Here is a 14,094-nt window from a genome sequence, read left to right as displayed (position 1 = left end):
GGTTAGTGCTAACTAAGTTCATCATTTTCTTCAAGTAATGCCACCGCTCATCCTAAATACTATTTAACATTGGCAGGGATATGAGGCTTGCGCGTTTCTTAATTGGATGGATGAAGAATGGCATGGCAGGGCTCAGAGTATTATCACCAAGCTCATAGAAGATAACGTAAAGTTGAAGAAGAAACTGGCTGATCTGGAATGTACAATCAGTACGATGAAGCAAGAAAGAATCAATCATAGGCAACAGATGAAAGAAAGAGACAAGAAGGAACTAGCATGTGTAGTTGTGGTTGTCACATTAGCCATGTTCTATGCGCTATTTGCAATGATGATTAGGGGTTTTGTTTGACAGTATTGCTAAATCACATCTAGATGTGCTCTAAGTAATGCACATCTAGGCCCTATACCATTGATGTTACGCGAAGATTCATGCAGATATTTTTCTTTGTATTTTGTATTTTCCTTTTTAGTTTTATTATTACTGGCTTTATCAATAAGAAGAGCTCAATGTATTGCTTGCCAACTGTCCTACTCCGTTCGTACCAGTACCGGTGCATAATCCCAAAACTCCTTCCTTGCTTTTGTCCTGAATAAGGAAACTAGCCAAATAGCCAATAGGAGTCCTGCGCAACCCCAGGAATTTGGAGCGCCTGGGTACAAATAATTGCGGTTGATTATATCAACGGTTAGATAATACGTCAACCCCCGCTTCAATTGGTAGTTCCTGTTCTCTGCATACCCCGCTTAAGTGTCCACCATGTTCATCATCCCCGGCAGGCCGCGCTACACACTGGCACACACTCTGCACCCATGTCGAGCGACCGCAAGGACGACAATTCGGCCAGCAGTCTGGCACACGATGATTGGTCAACATCGGAATCATCCCGCTGGTCTTCCATGAGTCCGGCGTCGAGCCCAGACCTCGATTATATCCGGTTCATGGAAGGGACGCCACCTCCAGAGTCGCCAGATGACAACCAGACGGACGAGGAGCCATCGGAGGACGAAGAAGAGGATGACAATGATGATGAGGAGGAATGGTCGAACGAGGAGGAGGACGACGACAGCAACGACGATGACGACGACGGCGGCGATGAAAAGCCAACGGTCAGCGGCAAGAAGCATCCTCGCCAAGACGATGTCACGGGGCCATCCAACAACAACAACAACAACAACAACAAGAAGGACTAAATTAAGCAGACTATATTTATCTCTATTTATCCTGTCAATCTCATCGCAGACGGTTAGTAATATGTATTCGACAGAGATCTTCTACATTATCGCCAACAGGTTGGTTTGTTGAACTATGTGCCCTAACGAGCACACAATTCACAAAAAACACTATATGGGCTGTCTATAATGATCACACACAATTCTGATTACTGACCTGTTTGTCAGGTATCACAGACATCTTATTACGCTGAATCGTTTGTGTTCACCTCAATCATCACAAACGGTTCATCGAAGTGAACTATATGTCATATATCGCACACACCTTGATCTGGCTGCCCGTTTCTGTTTTTCTGTCTAATCGCAAACAGTTCGTACAGATCAACCGTATGCCCCTCATCGCACATGCAACTAAAATCTGAACAGTGTTTGATGTATACTTCATCACAAATGTTTTGCATCTTTTTTATGCTTTTTTAACATCACCATTTGTGAATAATGCACCGCACAAAGTTTCGTCAAAGGGTCTCCGATCGTAGTGTCACGTTAGCAGCATCATGCAGTAGTGTCTCGTCCATAAAAATCTCCGTAAAGTTTTATGGCATTTGAATTCCGTTTGGTATTGATTTTCTACGATGTACAAAACATGCAAAAAACATCAACTGGCACTTGGCACTTTGTCAATAGGTTAGTACCAAAAAATGATATAAAATGATTATAAAACATCCAAGATTGATAATATAACAGCATGGAACAATAAAAGTTATCGATACATTGGAGACATATCACCGACCGGGGTTCTGTAAGCCGACGGGCATCAACCTGTATATAATGGGGTGACCGGCGGCGGGTTAACTCAAGAAACAACTCATCGAGAACTAGGTCAAGCGTATTCGCTCCGTAATCGAGACCCAAGCAATACAACCTAAAGTAGGCGCGGGCTTTTATCTCGTTGAGAGGGTCCGAACCTGGGGAAAACTCTATGTGTCCTTTGTCCCGTTTAACCCCTTCAAGCTAACCTAGTTACGATGGCTCCACACCTAAGTCCTTTCGCTAGGGCATCTGTTGTGATAAGTCCATGACAAGGGGGTAGGGACGCCCTGGTGCCTAGTGGGCACCTAGGTGGCCCCTATGGTATTTCTTTTCTCCAATAATTCTTATATATATTCCAAAATAAATCTACATAAAATTTAACCTCATTTGGAGATGTGCAGATTAGGTATCTCTGATATAGCTTTTCAGGTCCGGAATTCCAGCTGTCGGTATTCCCCCTCTTTGTGTAAACATTGCATATTATGGGAGAAAAGACATTAGAATTACTCCACAAAGTGTTATATTGATGAAAAACACCATAAATAACAATAGGAAAACATGATGCAAAACAGACGTATCAATGGCTTTTGAGAGAGTCCATCACAGATAGCTAACTTGCCTAGTACCTCACTGCTTGTCATATGAGAGAAATTAATCGTATATATCATTACTATGCATGCTTGGTGGACAATATATAGTTTTATAGCAACATAATTTGTAACGAGCAAGTAATGGTAATGGTAACAAAAGTGCAGCAAGGTAGGCCAATCATTTTTGTAGCAAAGGACATGCCAAAACAATCTCTTATAGTAAAGCGTTCTTGAGGGTAAGCGGGAATTTCATCTAGTCACTTCGAGGGTAACGGTAATGGCTACTTTGATAATTTGATATGTGGGTGGACCGGTGCTTGGGTGCTGTTCTTACTTGAACAAGCCTCTAACTTATGATTAACCCCCCTCACAAGCATCCGCAACTACAAAAGAAAAATTAAGATAAAATCTAACAATAGCATTAAACGTATGGATCCAAATCAGTCCCTTATGGAATAACGCATAAACTAGGCTCTAGTGATGTCATCGAAGATGATTTATACTTACCTTAGGATCATATGTGTCTTGTTGATGCAATATCACTCATTTATTCAAAGATCAGTGTGTGCCCCCACTGGCATAGATTTTTACTTGTTTTGATAGTAAAAATCATGGTTTTTTCTCGTTTCGATTTTTCTTTTGAACAGGGCCATTTGATAGGGGTTCCATGACACCCCCATTTTAGATATATTGACAATAGTCCCCAAGCCAGCCCATAGCAAATATGTATAGTTGAAAAACTTCTTCCTTTTTCTACTTTGCGAGTGACTACGGGAATCAGGAACTTTGCTGTCTGCACATACTGACAGCAAAGGCATGCCTGGCGGACGGGAAAGGCCGGCAAAGGCCTTTGTTGTCCGCCAGCAGACGACAACAGGTTTGGCTGAATAATCTATGGCAAAGGGTTCTTTTCCATCTGCTGGCGGACGGCAAAGCTGAAATGGTCTTTGTCATCAGCCAGCGGACGACAAAGGACCTGAACAGCGCATGTGGCAACTTAGGGTCGTTAAGGGGTTAACGGCATGCTTTGCCGTTTGCTGGCAAACGACAAAGATGTTATTTTTGTCGTCTGCCAGCAAACGGCAAACCAACCATATAGGCCAGCCCAGTGCCCCCCCGGGTTGCATAGGTAGCTGCCATGTGGCAGCTTTGCCATTTGCTGGCAGATGGCAAAGCTCTTTGCCGTCTGCCGGCAAATGGCGAAGTGCCTGTATAGCCCCTGTTTTTTTCTTAAATTCATTCAACTTGACAGTATTTCAAAGATATATATATACACACACACATTTGACAATAATTTCAACAAGCATACCAACAATAAGTTTCCAACAACATATCCAACACACAATGATTTCCAATAAGAATTTCCAACAACATATCCATATATACATACATATCCAAAAACAGTTTCTAACAAGAAGTTTCCAAGAACATATCCATACATACATACATATCCAAAACAAGTTTCCAACAAGTTTCCATAAACAAAAAAGGAAGCACAAGGAGAAGAGTACACTCCATCAATGCAAGCTTCCTCATCTAAAGCAAATCTGCAAATTCGGAAAGATGAAAGTTAGAAGAAGAAGAAGACTAGCTAGAAGAAAAAGAAGAAAAGGAAGAGGAAAAAGAAGAAGAAGAATTTATCTTCTCCTTCTTTTTCTCCTCTCCTCTTCTTTATCTTCTTCTTCTTCTAACTAAGGTATGTAAAAATGCCATTTTTAGATAAGGTAGGTAAAAATGCTAAGTGTGTAGGTCATTTTAGAGCTAAGCTAGGTAAATAGGTCATTTTGGAGCTAACCTAGATAAAATGGATCACATTGGAGCTAACCTAGGTAAACTTGGTCATTTTGGAGCTAACCTAGGTAAAATGGATCATATTGGAGCTAACCTAGGTAAAATGGGTAATTTTGGAGCTAACCTAGCTAATTATGCCATTTTTGAGTTAACTAAGCATATTATGCCATTTTTGACATAATTAAGCTAAGTATATGTCTTTATTGACCTAACCCAGGTAACTAAGCAAATTAGAGCTAATTTAGCATTTTAGAGCTAATTTGGAGCTAACTTAGGTAAAATTAATCATTTTGGAGCTAATTAGGCTTATTATGTCATTTTCGAGGAAAATAAGCTAACTATATGCCATGTATGAGGTTACCAAGATTGTTATGCCATTTCAAACCTAAGTAAGCTAATTATCCCATTTTGTACATAACTAAGCTATGTGTATGTCATTATTGAGAAAACCTAGGTAACTAAGCATATTAGAGATAACTTAGCATATTAGAGCTAACTTAGGTCATTTCGGAGGAAACAAAGCAAAGTATAGATCATGTTGGAGATCTGACATACCTGACATACTTAACATTGACTTGATTTTCTTAAGATCTTCACTCCTCCTTCTTCTCCTTCTCCTTCATCATCCTCATGCACTTAGAGCGGCGAGGCAGTGGGATGTACTCTTCTACCATAATTCGCATGGTCCTGTCGCCCAACTGTGGGATAACTGACGCCACCACCATCGCGAGGTCATTGTCAGGCACCACCACCATTGCGAGGCCATCTTCAGGCACTGCCATCGCTAGGTCATCGTCAGCCACCACCATCGCTTGCCCATCGTCAGCCACCACCATCGCTTGGCCATTGTCACCCACCGCCATCGCGAGGTCATCGTCAGACAAAATAGACTGCACCTCCTGATCTGCACTCTGCTCCTCTTCTTCCCCACTCCGTTCCTCCTCATCTTTGTTGCTTTTACTGTAGCCAGACTCGCTGCTACTTTTCTTGTAGCTAGAGTCGCTGCTGCTTTTGCTGTAGCCAGAGTCGCTATTGCTGCTCCCATTGCCTGACCAAATGCAACAAAGTTTATTTAAGAATCAGTGTGAGACAAAGCCAAATGGAGAGGAAGAAATGGCAGAGCGTACTGGCATCGTTGTCATCCTCGTAGTGCATGCGGCACATAGTCGTGTTGAACACCTTCACGGTGCGCATGGCGTTGTCGTCGTACCTGAGGACAAGGTAGTACTCGTGCCGCAGGTCGTAGGCACGGACAAACTGCTCTCAGCCACGACACAAGTACATGTGACGGTCGATGTCGAACACCACCTCCACATCCCACAGCATGCGAAGCTCGCCGTCGGCCTGTCACAGCTTCACATTCTATGACCGACGGTCGTCCAACCTCTTCATAAAAGTGTCAGGAAGCCTCCGCAGCGTGGGTCAAGCAGTGATGTAGCAAACAACGGAGTTATGATAAAGAGATGGGTGAAGGGGAGATCTCTCCTTTTACATACCTGCCTGCTGGAGGAATTCTCAAATATTATCGTGAAGCACTCCAAACCTTCCAAGTCGTACTCCGGCGTGGCAGAGCGCAGGCGGCAGTGGCGGCCTCCCCCCATCTCTGATAAGCAGGAGAAGAGACCAATTACTACCCTTACAACATTATCATACAACATTACAGCAGTAGAAGTTTTGAGCAGAAGAGAATCAACTACACCAAGTTATCATTTCACATTCAAAAAGCAATGCACTTGTGGGCACTTGTGATCGAAAGAACACCACTGTTTTATTCTTCTACTCATTCCCCATGAAATGAAATTATATCACAGTTGAATCAGTCAATATATGCAAGCAACGTAGGAAACTTGGCTCTAATTCAACACTATCATATTTGATAAATGGACATAGTTGGAACAGAGCCAAGTTTTTAGACATGAAAGTAAACTGAGAAAAAGCATTGCACTTGTGCTCAATGACATCAACAGCACTTAATTAATTTGGTAGGTTAGTTGGCAATGGAAATCTAACAAAGCATAGTAATCTAACAAAGTACCCTAATCAATATTGTATCCACCAAGAACAACTAGAAAAATTCTCAAACCCTATATTCTCAAACCCTAGAACAATATGCCTAATATGCTGCTACTCAAACAACTTTGCATTCACTAAGAACAACTTTGCATTCAACTTTGCAACAACCAACCACAACCACAAACCCTAGAATAATAACTTTGCATCAACAAAGTGAAGCTAGATAGACCAAGCTCCAGTTGAAGCACTGCCAATTTGCTCTCAAGTAAGTAAACCTAAACTAGTTAAACCTAAACTAACAAAACTAAAAAACCTAAAATAATTAAACCTAAACTAATTAAACTAAATAACATAAACTAATTAAACCTAAACTAATTAAACTAAATAACCTAAACTAATTAAACCTAAACTAACTAAACTGAAAAACCTAAACTAAACAGAAAAGAAAAACAGAAAAAATAGGAGAGGGGCGGCACGGGCTCACTATGGGGAGGGGCGACGGGTCGGGGAGGGGGCAGCGACAGGGCGGCAGGGTGGCGACGGGAAGCGCTCCTCGGGGGCGGTCGACCCGCGGCTGTGGCGGGGATGCGACGGCGGGGAGGCTCGGGAGGGGGTGGGGAGGCAGGGAGGGGGTGGCGACGACACGGGGAGGGTGCGGTGGCGACGGCGGGGGTGGCAGAGGGAGGAAATAAAGAGGAGAGGAGACAGATAGAGAGGGCGATGGCGGGGGCGCGACCTCGTTAAGTCAATTTTGAAGCTTTGTCGTCCGCCTCTCCTTTGCCGTCTGCTAGCGGACGGCAAAGAAAGCTTTGCCGTGTGCCGCCGAGCGGCAAAAAGGGGGCACATTAGGGTTTGACAGCCAGTGGGCCAAATCCTCTCTTTGTCGTCTGCTAGCACATGGCAAAGAGTCGGCTGATGGCAAATCCTACATTTGTCATCCGCTGCCTCTTTGCCGTCAGCTTTCTGGTGGCTGATGGCAAAGCCTACCTTTGCCGTCCGCTAGCAGACGACAAAGAGTGTGCAGACGGAAAATCTGCTGATTCCAGTAGTTTCCAAACCATCTAATGGGTTGGTTTGGAAAAAAGTGTTAACATCCTTCTATAAGTGGGAACGTGATGTGGCTTCTTCTGAAACTAGGGAAGCTGTTTTTTGGACTCTGAGCTGAGTGGTAACTCCTGGAGTTTTGCGTAGTAGAAAAACATCTTCCTTTTTCTTTGTTGCGGGTGTGGCCAACCCATCTTATGGGTTGGTTTGGAAAAATGTGCCAACCTCCTTCTGTAAGTGGGAACACGATGTGGCTTATTCTGAAACTAGGGAAGTGGTTTTTTGGACTCCGGGTGGAGCGGTAACTCCCCTGGTTATGCGCCACAAGGATCGGGGCATTAATTTCTATGTTTTGATTCTCACCTGTTCAAAAGGTGGCACCACTCTTTCTCTTTCATCGCATTCCCTCATAGTTCATCTCTGTTCTCCCTTCTCCGACCACTGATCAATCCTCATGTCACTCTCATCTTGCCTCCACCATGGGCACCAAGAAGAGTGCCAAGAATATGGTGGCAGGCGCACTACTTATATGCAATAGGTGCGGTGTCAGCCACATATGAGGCTTCGGCCATGGATATCCTAGGGCCATATCATCTTCTGTGGTGCATGCGCTCGCCTTGATTCTCCCTTCATCGACCCTTGAGATGCTGGTCCATGGTCTTCCCCCTAAGCAGCGTTTGTTGCCTTCCAGTGAGACTAGGTCAGGTGATGAATCCACTCAAACCAATCAGGGGGAGACAATGGTTTTCTCCAGCTTTGTTTTGTTGGGACTTTTGCCCCCATTTTCCAAATTCCTTCTTGTAGTCCTTGATGCCTGCCACTTCAATCGTCTGCACTTGATATGTAACTCTATCCTAAAATTTGAACATGGTACATGCTCATTACCTTCAAAAAAATTTAGCATTGCAAGGATCAATGCTCTACGATCAACTCTTTCATATATGCATTCTTTGTTTTTGTTGTCCTTGCAGGAATAAAAAGAGTAGCTGGGTAGAAACTTAGGCCCGATGATTGTGGGGAGTGTGATCATTACATACTAGATCTATTGCACAGAGATACTGTTTATTTTGATAGTTTCTTCTATAAAAGCATCATGTTCCTGGTAAGTGACAAAGTAAACAACTATTGTCTTCCAAATGAGATATGAATGTACAACTTGTGATTATGCATAGCCATAGGAAATTAATGCTAGGAGGCCATGTATAATTCTGGCAGCTATTAATTTGTATCCAAATATAATGCTCTAGGTGCGGACCGCATTGAGAGGGTCTATATATAGGACACAATTAATCCTTGAGTAATAATTTTTTTGAAAATAGTAATTGACACCATCCTGCACAACAATCCCCTTCCTCCAGTCTCCTCTAATGTTTTCACCGCCCTGTCACATCATGTTAATGCCTCTCTCCGGCCTGCAACAATGCCCTCCTGCACAAGGCCTAAGATGTGGCTTTGACGTGATGAAGCAGGGCAATGACATCGTCAGAGAAGACTGGAGCAAGGGATTATAATGCAGGGTGGTCAAATTCTTTTCTTGGACAAATGATGTTTACTCAATTATTAATTGTGCCCTATATATAGACCCTACCAATGCGGTCCACACCTAGAGTGCTATATATAGATATAAATTAATAGTTGTCAAACTTATACACGGTCTTCCAGCTTTAAATGCCTATGACTATACCTAATCACCCATTGGAAATTCATATCTCACATGGAACACAATAGTTGTTTAGTTTGTCAATTACTAGGACCACAATGTTTTCAAAGAAGAAACTAACAAAATAAATAGTGTCTCTATGTAATATATCTAGCAGGTAAGGATCACACTCCCCACCATCATCGGGCCTAGGTTAGCTCCAATATGATCCATTTTATCTAGGTTAGCTCCAAAATGACCTATTTACCTAGCTTAGCTCTAAAATGACCTACACACTTAGCATTTTTACCTACCTTAGCTAAAAATGGCATTTTTACCTACCTTAGTTAGAAGACGAAGATAAAGAAGAGGAGAGGAGAAAAAGAAGGAGAAGATAAATTCTTTTTCTTCTTCCTTTTCTTCTTTTTCTTCTAGCTAGTCTTCTTCTTCTTCTCCTAACTTTCATCTTTCCCAATTTGCAGATTTGCTTTAGATGAGGAAGCTTCCATTGATGGAGTGTACTCTTCTCCTTGTGCTTCCTTTTTTGTTTATGGAAACTTGTTGGAAACGTGTTTTGGATATGTATGTATGTATGTATGGATATGTTGTTGGAAACTTCTTGTTAGAAACTTATTGTTGGTATGCTTGTTGAAATTATTCTCAAATGTGTGTGATGTGTGTGTGTGTATATATATATATATCTGTGAAATATTGTCAAGTTGAATGAATTTAAGAAAAAACAGGGGCTATACAGGCACTTCGCCGTCTGCCAGCAAATGGCAAAGCTGCCATGTGGCAGCTACCTGTGCAACCCATAGTATTTTCTTAGTTCATTCATGTTGGAGTTGGGTTCATCGGCGATCTGTGCTTTCCTAGTTGTCGCAAGATGTTTATCCTTTTCCTTGTCGTTCTCTGCAGGTCCTTGTCTTGCCGGGGATCATCTCTGGTTTGGGTGTCATAGCCGCTTTTTCTTGTTTCCTTTTGTTTTTCATTGGTTGCCGTTGTTGCCGCTTGGAGATCATGTTTGTCTGAGGTAGTCATGGATACTTTCTTGGATGACAATGAAATAGACCACTAATACAGATGATAATCCCAACCATTAACAAAGATACTAGAGCAGCCTTAGTACTATCAATACAATAACTGGTTACTACATAAGCATTTACCAGACTAAGTTGGAACTCAAATATAGACACTACTGGAGGCAATATTTGACTGTGCTACAAATAGAGGGGCAATGCTGGTACTACAAAACCGGGAACATCATTAGAGCCTAGCCAACCAAATTGCCATGATGAGAGGTTACTATAGCTAACCAAATTGTTAGTACATAGACCATTACCTAGCCAAATTGACATGAAGAGAGGTTATCTCCCAGACTATGGCATCACCGTGGCTTGATGTTCACAACTAGAGAGCGGATGCATAGGACTGCAGGGAGGTGAGTGGAGGTGCAAGGCTCCAAAAGTTGTACCTGATGCAGCCACCTTTGTCAATCCACGTGGAACTCAGTGGCTGGATTAGGATTAAGCCAAGGTGTAGGAGGGGCATTGGATTCAGGGTGGTGGTGGTGCATGATAACCCACAAGTATACGGGATCGCAATAGTTTTCGAGGGTAGAGTATTCACCCCAAATTTATAGATTCGACACAAGGGGAGCCAAAGAATATTTGAAGGTATTAGCAGCTGATTGTAAATTCAACCACACCTAGAGATTAATTATCTGTAGCAAAGTGATAAGTAGCAAAATAGTATGATTGTTTGGATAATAGTAGCAGCAGCAACAGTAACGGTAACAGTGATAGCAGTAGTTTTGTAACAAGTGCAACAGTATCGATAGCAGTAGTAACTTTGCAAGAACAATATAGGATAAATTCGTAGGCATTGGACCGGTGACTTGTTGGATGATATTCATCATGAGACAGTTATAACCTAGGGCGATACGGCACTAGCTCCAGTTCATCAATATAATGTAGGCATGTATTCCGTAAATAGTCATACGTGCTTATGGAAAGAACTTGCATGACATCTTTTGTCCTACCCTCCCGTGGCAGCGGGATCCTATTGGAAACTAAGGGGTATTAAGGTCTCCTTTTAATAGAGAACCAGAACAAAGCATTAACACATGGTGAATACATGAACTCCTCAAACTACGACCATCACCGGGAGTGGTCCCGACTATCGTCACTCCAGGGTTGCCGGATCATAACACATAGTAGGTGACTATAACTTGCAACATTGGATCTAGAACATGGATATAATGGTGATAACATAAACGGTTCAGAGATGAAATCATGGCACCCGGGCCCAAAGTGACAAGCATTAAGCATGGCAAAGTCATAGCAACATCAATCTTAGAACTTAGTGGATACTAGGGATCAAGCCCTAACAACACTAACTCGATTACATGATGCATCTCATCCAACTCCTCACCAACCAGCGAGCCTACGAAGGAATTACTCACTCCCGATGGGGAGAATCAAGGAATTGGCGATGGAGAAGAGTTGGTGATGATGAAGAACGAAGATCCCCCTCTCCGGAGCCCCAAACGGACGACAACTCTGTCTCGTGGATCATGATAATTCTTTCTCCCTGATTTTTTTGGAAAAATAGGATTTTATAGCGTCGGTTTCAGGGTCTGCTGGGCCACCAGGTGGGGGCAACCCACCTGGGCGGGCCAGGAGAGGGGGCATGCCTTGGTGGGTTGTTCCCACCCAGGTGCCCCTCTCCGATAGGTCTTGGCTCCAAAAATTCTTATTTATTGTATAACAATTCCTCGCAAAGTTTCGTTCCATTCCGAGATCTTTTATTTCTGCACAAAAACAACACCATGGTAGTTCTTCTGAAAACATCGTCAGTCCGGGGTTAGTGTTATTCAAATCATGCAAATTAGAGTCCAAAACAAGAGTAAAACCATTAGGAAAAGTAGATATGTTGGAGACGTATCAACTCCCCCAAGCTTAAACCTTTGCTTGTCCTCAAGCAATTCAGTTGATAAACTGAAAGTGAAAAAGAAAAACTTTTACGAACTCTTTTGATCTTGTTTGCATAAATAATCTTAAACATCATCCAAGTTTTCTGCCAGCATTATAACTAACCATACCAACAATAACTCTTAAATATTATAATAAATCATATCAATGACATAATCAGCGAGCGAGCAATAATAAGGTATCTCAAACGGTGACACGTTGTCAAAATAACCATGATACAATATGACAATAGTGGTATCTCACTAGCCCTTTCTGAGACCGCAAAACATAAATGCAGAGCACCCCCAAAGTTCAAGCATCGACTAAACTTTGTAACTCATGGTAGAAAAGATCCAGTCATGATGCACCCAACATTAGCTACACACAATGCATAAGTCATGAAAATAGTGCTCTCAGGTTCTGGCGCTTGTTTGAGAAGGTGCTGACACAACATAAAAGTAAATAGATAGTCCTTTCGTACAGGGAAGCAATGATTTGTAGAGGTGCCAGAGCTCAAATTCTTAAAACAAAGATAAATGATATTTCGAGACATGCACCCTTCTCATTTACTTCATGACTATCAGTTATCAATATCTTCCATGCTGAGCACGCTAGTGGCGGTTCCCAATCGATAAAAGTAAAGGTTTTGACCCCATTGGGAGTTTTTGTTTGATTATTTGAGAGATTAACTCTTTTTCTATTTGAAGTTTGGGACTGGGCATCCCTACACTACAAAAAAAGACACTTCCATGATGATACATGTTTTTCACAGTAGGTCATGTTTTCTGTCATGCATGTACATCCATGACAATTTTATGACAGAATCAAGATAGTCATACATGTGCTGTCGTAGAAGTGTTCCATGACATTACCAAAACTATCATCACGGAAGTGTCCTGTCATGGAAGTGCTTTCGTCAAGGGTAACCAACACATCACATCCACCGTAACAGGTCGCCGTTAAGCTATCGGGTCCAGTTTTGGATTCGATATCCCGCTAACAGCCCGAACCAGTGAGGATTTTCCACATGTAAAATTGTCACTGGCCGGAGGAAACATGTGTTGGCTCACTGTTGGGACAGATGTCATCCATTCATTGGACAAGAGGCACCTATGATACATCAACACGTGGCATGGCCCAACAGAAGCCCATTCCGGTGAAAAGGCCGGCCTGTTGGACTTGGTCAAATGGTAATGGGCCGGCCCACGGAAGGCCTGTTAACGGCATGTTCGTATATAGCCCATTTACAGCCCGCTAACTCACGGCCCATTATAGCCTATCGAAATTAAGCCCAGTAGCTTCATCTGGGCCATCCAATATGATTCCAACCCGTTGTAACTTCCGGCCCATATATGTTCCATGATGTCTTTCGGTCCATACGAGGCCATTTGTAACTCTTGGCCTATTAACGGCCCGTGGTGAATCTGGCTCGTAATGAACAGTGTACCGCTTTATACCCATTAACGGCCCATTATTCCATTGGGCCGTTTCCAACCCATGTTATATTTCGGCCTTCTAAGGGCCCATTTATTCTTGGGCTTATTTCCAGCATTCGGTTATTGGCCTTTTCTGCTTGTGGGACAAATTCAGCCCGTGGTTACAATCGGCCCGTTTGCGGCCCGTTAATTCGTTGGGCCGTTTTCGTAGCGTCATCAAATATGGCAGATTAACAATGGCCCATTATGGTCGGCCCATGAACGGACGATTCCAAATCTAGCCTGTTTACAACCCATAATGCAGTCTGTTATTGGCCCATGTTTCGCCGATCGATCAAATGGTTCTTAGAAGGCCCATTGATGCTATGGCCCATAGAAGGCCCATCGTTTCTACAGCCCTTAGAAGGCCCATTGTTTCTACGGCATGTAGGAGGCCCATGGTAACTACAATAAATATGTAGCCCATGGTTATTGTGGACTAGTTTTAAAAAATAGGTTATTGCGGCCACTAGCAAACCGCGGAAAAAATAACTGCACTAACTACAAGCAAACAAATAAACAAGACAACAAGGAAATAAATAGGCAAGAAACTTACACTAGGATATCACGACTATTACACATATTAC

Source organism: Triticum urartu, chromosome 5, assembly GCF_003073215.2.
Source record: "Triticum urartu cultivar G1812 chromosome 5, Tu2.1, whole genome shotgun sequence".
Taxonomy (NCBI): domain Eukaryota; kingdom Viridiplantae; phylum Streptophyta; class Magnoliopsida; order Poales; family Poaceae; genus Triticum; species Triticum urartu.
This window is presented reverse-complemented; position numbering follows the sequence as displayed.